We start from the raw sequence: 9,584 nt of genomic DNA, 5'->3' as shown, positions 1-9,584 counted from the left end.
CTTTTGTTCGATGTATTTTCTTGCTTGTACATTGTCATCCTTCAAATATGGTAAAGCTGGTGATAAACATATGCTTTCTCTTTCTGATTAAAGGACCAACAAGTTTCACAGTTCCACTGATTGGCAATTGCCAAGTTCACATTTAGTGGTTTAATCAGCTGGTATATATATGTAATCAGAGGCCAGATGAACATCTCAATGATTGGGGCTAATACCATGTGTTAATTATATATATATATATATATATATATATATAAACTGTTCTATTGAGTTTATATATATTATTGTAAGATGTTATAATTTCTAATTGCTTATTGTGATAAAAATTACAAAGTCCACTTTAGTTAATCATGATATTTAGATTACTATATACATAAATTATTGTGTGCATGTAAACGTTTTCTTTTTTAATTTGTGTAGGAAAATAGAAAATCTTTTATTGTTATAGATGATTCTCAAATATCAATTCTCCTAACCGTGTATTTCTCGTATGCTTGAATATTTAAATTATTCACTTCTTATTTTGTCAGCAATCACATACTTTTTTAAAACTAGTGCTTTTGGCAAACCTTAAGTTTGTGTTTATTTTAAAAAAATACATGATTATTTTTTCCATCATATTAAGTTATTACATTTCATGGTACACGTGTATTTGTTTATTTGGAAAATCTGTAATTACAATTTTTTAGAGCAATTTATTGTATTTGAGATTATGGTGGAGAAAAAGAGAGAATCTGAATAGTTTGACATTGGAAGAAGTTATTGAATTGAAACTATGGAAAAAAAGAGGAAATGTGAATAGTTTGAAAACTAACTTTAAAGGGTGCTTTTGATATAACATAAAGTAACACAAAATGTTAACACGAACCCTCTCCTCTCCTTTTATATATAATATAGATATAGATATTAGATTATGCAAATAACAACTTAAACATTAGTATGTGTCGATAACAACTAAAATTACAGTGTCAATGGCGCTATCCCAAAAATTTTGAAGTCTTGAGAGTATTTTGCACAGCCTAAATTACGCCTTGGAATCATTTCCTTGCAAATGTATTATAGTTGCATGTAAAAAAAAGTGTAAGATCAGTCAATGTACAAGAACGGTTCACTTTGATCTAGATCTTACCAAAGATTGAGAGACTCAGATTTATGTGAGAAATTATCCTTGGAATCTGCTTCAATAGAGTTAATTTATGACTAACTCATCTTACCGATCTTCAATGGTTATCTATATTTTCCTCCACTGCTTTTGTTGTCCCGCAATTGAAGCAAATTTTGTTCTTCTTGCCACGATATCTATTCTCACATGGCCACTTTTTTCAATTAAAGCAAAATTTGCTTTTCTTTCCTGCTTGACATCTATCCTTACATTCTCACTTTTTTCTTGGATTTACTTATTATTTTGTAATTGAAATAACACATTTTTCTCATGCATGTCCTACACGTGTTTTAAAATCGATTTTGATTCTACATGTGAACATGTTATAATGCGTGTGTGAGAGAAAATAATTAATCCAAAATTCCACAAAAAAAACAATCTCACCCCACCAACCACCTCAAAAGAAAACAAAGAACATTTATCACAGCAAATACTTAGATAAGCATGGATAAATATCATTGAATATGTGAAAGTTCATCCGTGCATCTATGATCATCATAGATTTGTGTGTGTGAGAATTTAAGTAGTGGATTTGTTGGTAGTAGTATCATAGTAGCTGCACGAGATTTTTGCTCACATGATGTTGTGTGTTTTTCTAAAGGAAAATTAAAAACGTTGTGTTACTTTTTAACCAAATGAAAACCACTAGAAAGTAAATACTAAGAAATTCAAATGTTAAGAAAAATTTATCCATAAATATTCAAGTGAAAAGAAAGAAAGGTAGACGAATCTATGAAGAATATGCCTAACATGATATTTGTGTACGTTTAAAGTTCAACAATTCTACTTAGAAATCCCTCATTAGATGTTTCACCCCAAAAATGTTTTATCAATAAACAAAATTATTTAGATGTCCATGTTCCTGTAGTAGTATTACTCGGATTTCTATACACAAACCATTTCTACAAGTTCTAAGCTTGTAGTCAGTGTTATCAAGAACATTATTTCAATTTAATTAACTAGGAAAGAAAATAGTTATTATGAAAATACAACAAAAATATATTATATCCACTTATAAAAGTGGTCCATTTGATACAATATAGTTTTGGCTTTTTACTTTAAAAATTATATTAAGATAGAATCATGATAGTGAATTGTTGATTTTTTGCCATATGTGCATAAAAGGAAATAAAAAACAAATAATTCATGACAGAATGTTCTTCAACAAATCTATCACTATTGAGGTCAAACAAGATTTTTTTTTCCAACAATTAGAATTCTATTACTTAATCTTTACGCTGAGTCCATTTTTATGTATAAATTGAATCTATGAAGGTAAATTCCCAAATAGGGAAACTTTTGTATATACTTTAACAACAAGAAAAAAGAAATATGACCATACATGCAAATTTACTAATCTCTAAAAATTATCAGCAAAAGCAAAAATATCAAACTAAATTAGGAAATACAAATTGGTGATTGAATAAAAAAAATGATGAAAACTATATATCATGGTGAAATTCAACCAAATGGAGTGGCTTGTAGGTTAGAGGATTCTCTTTACACAAGTTTTTACAAGTTGTAAGAAAATGATCTTTGAGATATATTACGGTTATTATCTTCTTTAACTATTAAACCAAAAAATCATTGTGAGATCTGAAAAAAAAATTATTAGATGCTCGTATAATGGTAGACCATTAGATATTTTGTTTGATTTTGGTGTTTTACATTTTCTGGTTGGACTCTTGATTGTCAATTACTATTTTCAAGTCATTCACTCATAAACAAATAAAAGATAAACCAAGACAAATATTATATATGTTATTGTAATAGTTATAAATCAAATAGATTTCAGGCATGGTTTTGTTTTTGGCACTGGGTACTAGAAAACCCTAATTTAAAAGGCAATACAATTTAAATAAATAAATCAGTTAAATGGAAAATCTGAAAAAATAGTTTGTTATTATCATGCAAGAGAGATGCTGCAAACATAGAGGTACATAAATTAGTAAAATTCTTTTTGCACAAATAGTTTTATGAGCTCTAAGCACATAATAATTGATATTCATGATGATGACGATGATGATGATTTCTTTTCAATTAACTCATGAAATAATTAATTATTACGTGAAGAATATTCAATAGAATTTTAGATTCTCTTATAAAAGTAATTCGTTCGATAAAGTTCGATTTGGTGTTTTACTTTATTCAATGATGGAATAACTATCATCAATTATTGATTTTTTTGGTCAATTATTTGTGTGCAAGAAACAAATACGGCAAATCGCTCTACATGTCATTTTTAACTGTTATATACAAATAGAGCTCGAGCATGAATTTTTTTTGATGCTTTGTATTCCATGACCTAATTCGTAAAGTGATTCAATTCGTATTTCTTAACCTAAATCTTTACAAATGACAAATATTATATAAGCTATTTTAGCCGTATATTTTTGACAGAACTCGTGCATAGATATCTAATCAACACTTTGTATTCCATAACCTAATTATATAAAATAATCGAGTTCATATTGTGTAACCTAAACCATTTTCAATGAATATAGCACATAGGGAAATTTTTGCAAATAATTAAAACCATAAGACCATACATGCCAAATACATTATAATCCTTTAAAAGCCTTAATCATAATTCTCATACAGGAAAATAGATTTCTAAATTTGGAAACGTGTATATTTTGGTACAACGTAATCAGATTGGAAAGAGACCATATTAGAATCACTCCAATGAACATCAAATCCACTCAAAAGGAAAAAACAAAAGAGAAAAGTGGAAATTATAGTGTGCTGCTAGGGTGTAGAAGAAATGTTATGAAATGAAGAGCCGTACAGAGAATGGAACTCGTTTGGAGTTTGGTAAGGAAGAACGGTCCGAAAGGTGTCAACCTTTAAAAAAAAAATGCTTACACGTGCAAATGACGGCCATTAAATTATCTTCCATTAAATCTTAACCCCTTGCTATCACAGCCATCTCATTTCCCAAGTTACCGTCGTCAACCTCTTCCCGTTAGTTCACTACTACAAATACTGCTACTTCTAGCCAATATTCAACTCATCCAATAAAAAAATCCAACTCTTCTTCCTCCTTCTCACTCCTCAGTCCTCATTACAGCTAAGAGAGAACTATTTTTTTTTTTTTTTTGTAGTTTAGATTTGAGAGGGCCTCAAATGCAAATAAAAGAAGTTTCCAAAGTGGCCTTGATGAAATAATTTAGCTATAGATTCATTTTTCTTTCTCTGTTTTTTGGCAGAAATTTGTTCTTTTTGGTAGTTACAATCAAAGACTATGCTCAGATTACTCTGTAAGTTTTCTGGTTTGGTTTTTTAGGTTTTTCTTGTTATGAGATAATTCCTAATGAGTTCTTTTCCCTTTTTCATTTTAGGTTATATTTTGAAGAGAATGCATGTAAAGATTCTGACCATTGAGGGCAATTAATGTATAATGATCAATCTTTTATTTCAAATTTATGTCAATGTTAATTTTTTTTTATTTTCCTATTGCATGTATCACTTTTTTTTTTTATTTTTTTGATTGGTAGGATTTTTCAAAGGTGTTCTCTTGATTGCTAGTTATCACTATTAAATTTGTGATTGTTTTTCATTTCTGAGTATTTGTTTGTTATCCCCTTAATTGGGTGTTGCTATAATTGCTTCCCGGATAGGCATTCGATGGTCTGATTTTAGTATAAATTTCTCTTGCAAGGGCATGTTGAATTGAATTGGCTTTTACTGTACATGCATGCAGGTTTTAATTTGGTTTCGGATTTAATATTGAATCCTTATCCTTGTTTTGATTTAAATTTTGTTTAAATATTGGGAGTTCAAACCTTTTCTAGATTGAGTTTGAAGGGATGGATTTCTAACTTTTGTGAGTTTATGGTGATTTGTCTATATTAGTAATGTAGAAGATTCTTTTTGTTGTTTTCCAAATTTTGATTAGTGTTATGGAATTTAAATGAAAATCCTTTTCCCCTAGAAGTACAAAATTATTTTCCAATTCAGGAATTTATTCTTATTCATTAATGGCTCTTTTCAATGTATAAGATCCTTTCTGTTGATTTTAGCATTTGGAATTTATTTCATGGAATTTAAATCTTTCTTTCCTTTCTTTTTTGGAAATACAAAAACATTTTCCAATTCAAGGAATATATTCTTATTCATAACTGGATCTTTTCGGTTGGCATTCACTGTCGTCCAAAGTTGATTCTAGAGTTAGTTGTTTTATCTACTCAACTTTAAATAACCATGTTTCTACCCATTCAATTCCATTTTTTTTATTTTGATGATTTGGAAAAGTGTTTGGTATTGACGACGGCGAAGAGATCTAGATTGGCACTTGGAGCTAGTCATCGTTGAGCTAGACATGCTAGTATTGTCAGCACTTGTTCGGGCTTGTATCAAGATGTGTGCTCATGCCCTTGTTGCTGAGTTTACACTCAACTATTTCCTTGCAAATGTTGAACTGCTCCAACAATCAATGTCCTCAAAATTGAGTTTTGGGTTTTAACTGACTGTGAAAATTTTTCTTCTAATCATGTATTTCATGATGCGTTGCATGGTTTTCTCACAAAGGGTCTCGTTCACTTTTTAAATGCAATGCCTAACCAATTACATCCACTTTGTTACTCCCTATTTTAGATGTCTTATGGTTATGGAATTTACTCTTCTTAACATATCAAAGAGAGATATAGATTGTAATTATTCCAATCTTCAATAAAGATCATATATTTATGGCTGACCTGTTTAGGTATTCTTTTGCTTCTTTATTTTCCAGATTGTACCATTAACTAATATCGCTTGGACTAATGTCTTCAGGCTTAACTTTGCTGGACCAGTTTAGTTCTCAGATTTCTTAGTCTTTCAGCCATCATATTGGAGGGGCTATGATTTCTGGTCTCTTGGGACTTGCCAAGCGCTTGTGAAGAAGAGAGCAAGTGGGTTTTTAATACTCATTCTACTATCGAGAATTCAAAGCGAAAGGGCCTGAGGGAGAGAACTCAAAGCTAAAACATCCTGAGGAAGAGATTGGAGTGATGAAATCATCCAAGCGACTAGCATTCCAAGGGCAAGGCTCAATGCAAAAGTGCCCCAAGGGAGGGAACTCAAAGCGAAAGCACCTTGAGGAAGAGACTGGAGTGATGAAACCATCCAAGCCACTAGCATTCCAAGGGCAAGCTATGGATCAAGAAGATGACCAAGGCCACTATGGTTATTATACTGATACAAGTTCACTCGTCCTCCAACTTGGCCAAGATCTCTCAATTAGTTGCTTAATTCGCTGCTCGAGGGCAGATTATGGCACTATCGCTTCACTCATTCGGAGTTTCAGGTCTCTAATCCGAAGAGGGGATCTTTATAGGTTGAGGAGGCAGCTGGGTATTGTAGAACATTGAGTTTATGTTTCTTGCAACCTTCTTGAATGGGAAGCTTTTGATCCTTTGCGCCGTAGTTGGATGTATTTGCCTAAAATGATTTCAAACGAGTGTTTCCTTTTTTCTGACAAGGAGTCACTGGCTGTTGGCACCGAACTTCTTGTCTTTGGAAAGGAAATAGAGTCTCAAGTGATCTACAAATACAGCATATTAACCAATACATGGTCGTCTGGTGTAAGGACAAACATCCCAAGATGGCTGTTTGGCTCTACTAGTCTTGGAGAGATTGCGATCGTGGCAGGTGGTTGCGACTCAAAAGGCAATTTACTGAGCTCTGCTGAACTTTATAACTCAATGATAGAAAGTTGGTGCACTCTCCCCAGAATGCATAAACCCAGAAAACTATGTTCAGGGGTATTCATAGATGGCAAGTGTTATGTCATCGGTGGTGTCGGAATAGGCAACCCAAAGTGCAAGCGATGGAGCCAGCTTAAAGGTGCTTACTTGTGGAGAGGTATATAATTTGAGGACAGGTACCTAGTTTGAAATTCCTGATATGTACCCTCAATGTGCTGCAATAGGAAGAGCACTTCCTCTGCTCGCAATGGTGAAGAATGAGTTATATGCAGCTTATTGCGATGAAAAGGAAGTCTGGAAGTATGACAAGTAGAGAAATGTGTGGATTACCATAGGTGGATTGCCTGAACAGGCAACCTCCATGAATGGCTGGGGGTTGGCATTCAGGGCCTATGGTAATCAACTAATGGTTATCGGTGGACCAAGGGCATTGAATGGAGGGTGCGTAGAGATCAATGCTTGAGAGCCAGATGAAGGTCCCCTCGAGTGGACATTGCTGGGAACAAAGCATTCGGGAAGTTTTGTGTATAATTGTGCTGTTATGGGCTGCTGAGGTGTCCTAATTTCGCAACAACTTAGAGTTTACATGTTTACTTTCAAATGTCTTGTTAATTTGATATTCAAAAAAAAATTTTGGCTAGTCAAGAGCTTGAAAGAAATTCAAGAGGCATAGACAAATCATGTAGAGCACCAGGTGCATTTTTTAGCTGTGAAATATTGTAAAACTTCATTAAACAGAATGGAATATGCTATGTAAATAGACAATTCTGATTTCCTTTAATATCTTAATTTGATGTAAAAATGTTGAAATTGCGTTGTTTCTTTTGTTCTATGTATTTTCTTGCTTGTATATTGTCATCCTTCAAATATGGTAAAGCTGGTGATAAACATATCCTTTTTCCTTCTAATTAAAGGACCAACAAGCTTCACAGTTCCACTAATTGGCAATTGCCGAGTTCACATTTAGTGGTTTAATCAGCAGGTATATATATGCAATTAGAGGCTAGATGAACATCTCAATAATTGGGGCTAATACCACGTGTTAATTATATATATATATATATATATATATACTATTCTATTGAGTTTATATATATTATTTTAAGATGTTATAATTTCTAATTGCTTATTGTGATAAAAATTACAAATTCCACTTTAGCTAATCATGATATTTAGGTTACTATATACATAAATTATTGTGTGCATGTAAACGTTTTCTTTTTTAATTTGTGTAGAAAAATAGTAAATCTTTTACTGTTATAGATGATTCTCAAATATCAATTCTCCTAACTGTGTATTTCTTATATACTTGAATATTTAAATTATTCACTTCTTATGTTGTCAGCAATCACATACTTTTTTTAAAACTAGTGCTTTTGGCACACCTTAAGTGTGTGTTTATTTTAAAAAATATATGATTACTTTTTCCATCATATTAAGTTATTATATTTCATGGTACAGGGCCTCGGAGGATAGTGTGGCTCTGGTCCAAGAGAAGCTACGGTTTCACAGTAAACGCTCCCATTCGTATATTTGGGGGGCCTAGTCTCCAGGGGCAGGGTGGCGTACACTTTCTTCGATCCGATTATCGCTAAAATACAGGGTCGGCTGTCGCATTGGAGCTCTCGGCTGCTCTCAGCTGGGGGTAAGTTGATCCTCCTACGTCATGTACTTTCATCTATTCCACTGTACTTGCTGCAGGTTCTTCATCTGCCGAAAGCGATTCTCCAGAGGTTGGGTAGAATATGCAACGCCTTTTTGTGGGGCAAAGCGGATGGCTCGAAGGGCATTCATTGGACATCCTGGGACAGGGTTTGCTTCCCAACATCAGAGGAGGGTCTAGGGTTAAGGTTATTTGGGGACATGAGTGTGGCCTTCGCTTGCAAACTGTGGTGGCAGTTGTGTCAAAATAGGTCAAAGTGGGTGGAGTTCATGCATGTGAAATACATTAAGGGGGGGCACCCGACTAAGGTGCAAGTGAGTAGGCCCACGGGGATCTGGCGTCGGCTAGCGCAAGTCCGGGATTTTATGGAGAAGAGGATTTGATGGTGCTTGGGTAAAGGATTTGCCGACTTTTGGCATGATAGGTGGTTGCTAGAGGTGCCCCTGGCCGAGATGCTAGGTAGGGTTGACCCGCCGCACATGCTTGTGGCGGAATTCTTTGAAGAGGGGGGGGATAGAACACTAGGTTGTTGCAGGCGTGGCTACCACTGGGTTTGGTGCGCCAGGTCCAGGAGATTACCTTGTATCCGGATCAGGAAGATGAGCTGGTATGGTTGGGCTCTCCATCGGGACACTTCACAATGAAAGATGGGTGGGAGGCTCTGCGACAAAGAAGTAACCTATCTCTGGTGGATAGGTTCGTATGGAATAGAATACTTCCGCTCAAAATCTCCGTCCTAGTTTGGAAAGTGCTACGTAAATTGGTCCCGGTGGATGTGAGTCTACAAAGACAGGGCATCATGCTAGCATCTCGGTGTAACTGTTGCTCTTTGCAGGAGGAGTCCTTGAAGCATCTTTTTCTGGATGGGCCGGTAGCAGGGCAGGTGTGGGGCTTCTTTCGCAGACGATTCGGTATCCTTCATACTAGTTCGCAATCGGTCTCGGCGGAGTGTTTAGCTTGGTTCTTGTCTACATCATCGGTCTCGATGAATGATATACGGGCGGTTACACCATGTTTAGTGTTATGGTGCATATGGCAAACCCGAAATAAGGCACGATTTGAGGGAGTTAGG

The 9,584-nt window shown here is 34.4% G+C and overlaps 1 pseudogene; it reads left to right on the top strand.

Annotated features, from left to right (window-relative positions):
- The first annotated feature begins 5,870 nt into the window (after positions 1 to 5,870).
- Positions 5,871 to 7,553, top strand: LOC113699806 (F-box/kelch-repeat protein At1g74510-like; annotated as a pseudogene).
- Positions 7,554 to 9,584: the final 2,031 nt, after the last annotated feature.

The sequence above is a fragment of the Coffea arabica genome, chromosome 4c, assembly GCF_036785885.1.
Source record: "Coffea arabica cultivar ET-39 chromosome 4c, Coffea Arabica ET-39 HiFi, whole genome shotgun sequence".
Lineage (NCBI taxonomy): Eukaryota > Viridiplantae > Streptophyta > Magnoliopsida > Gentianales > Rubiaceae > Coffea > Coffea arabica.
Note: the sequence above shows the minus strand (reverse complement) of the source record. Positions and strands in the feature narration are given on the sequence as shown.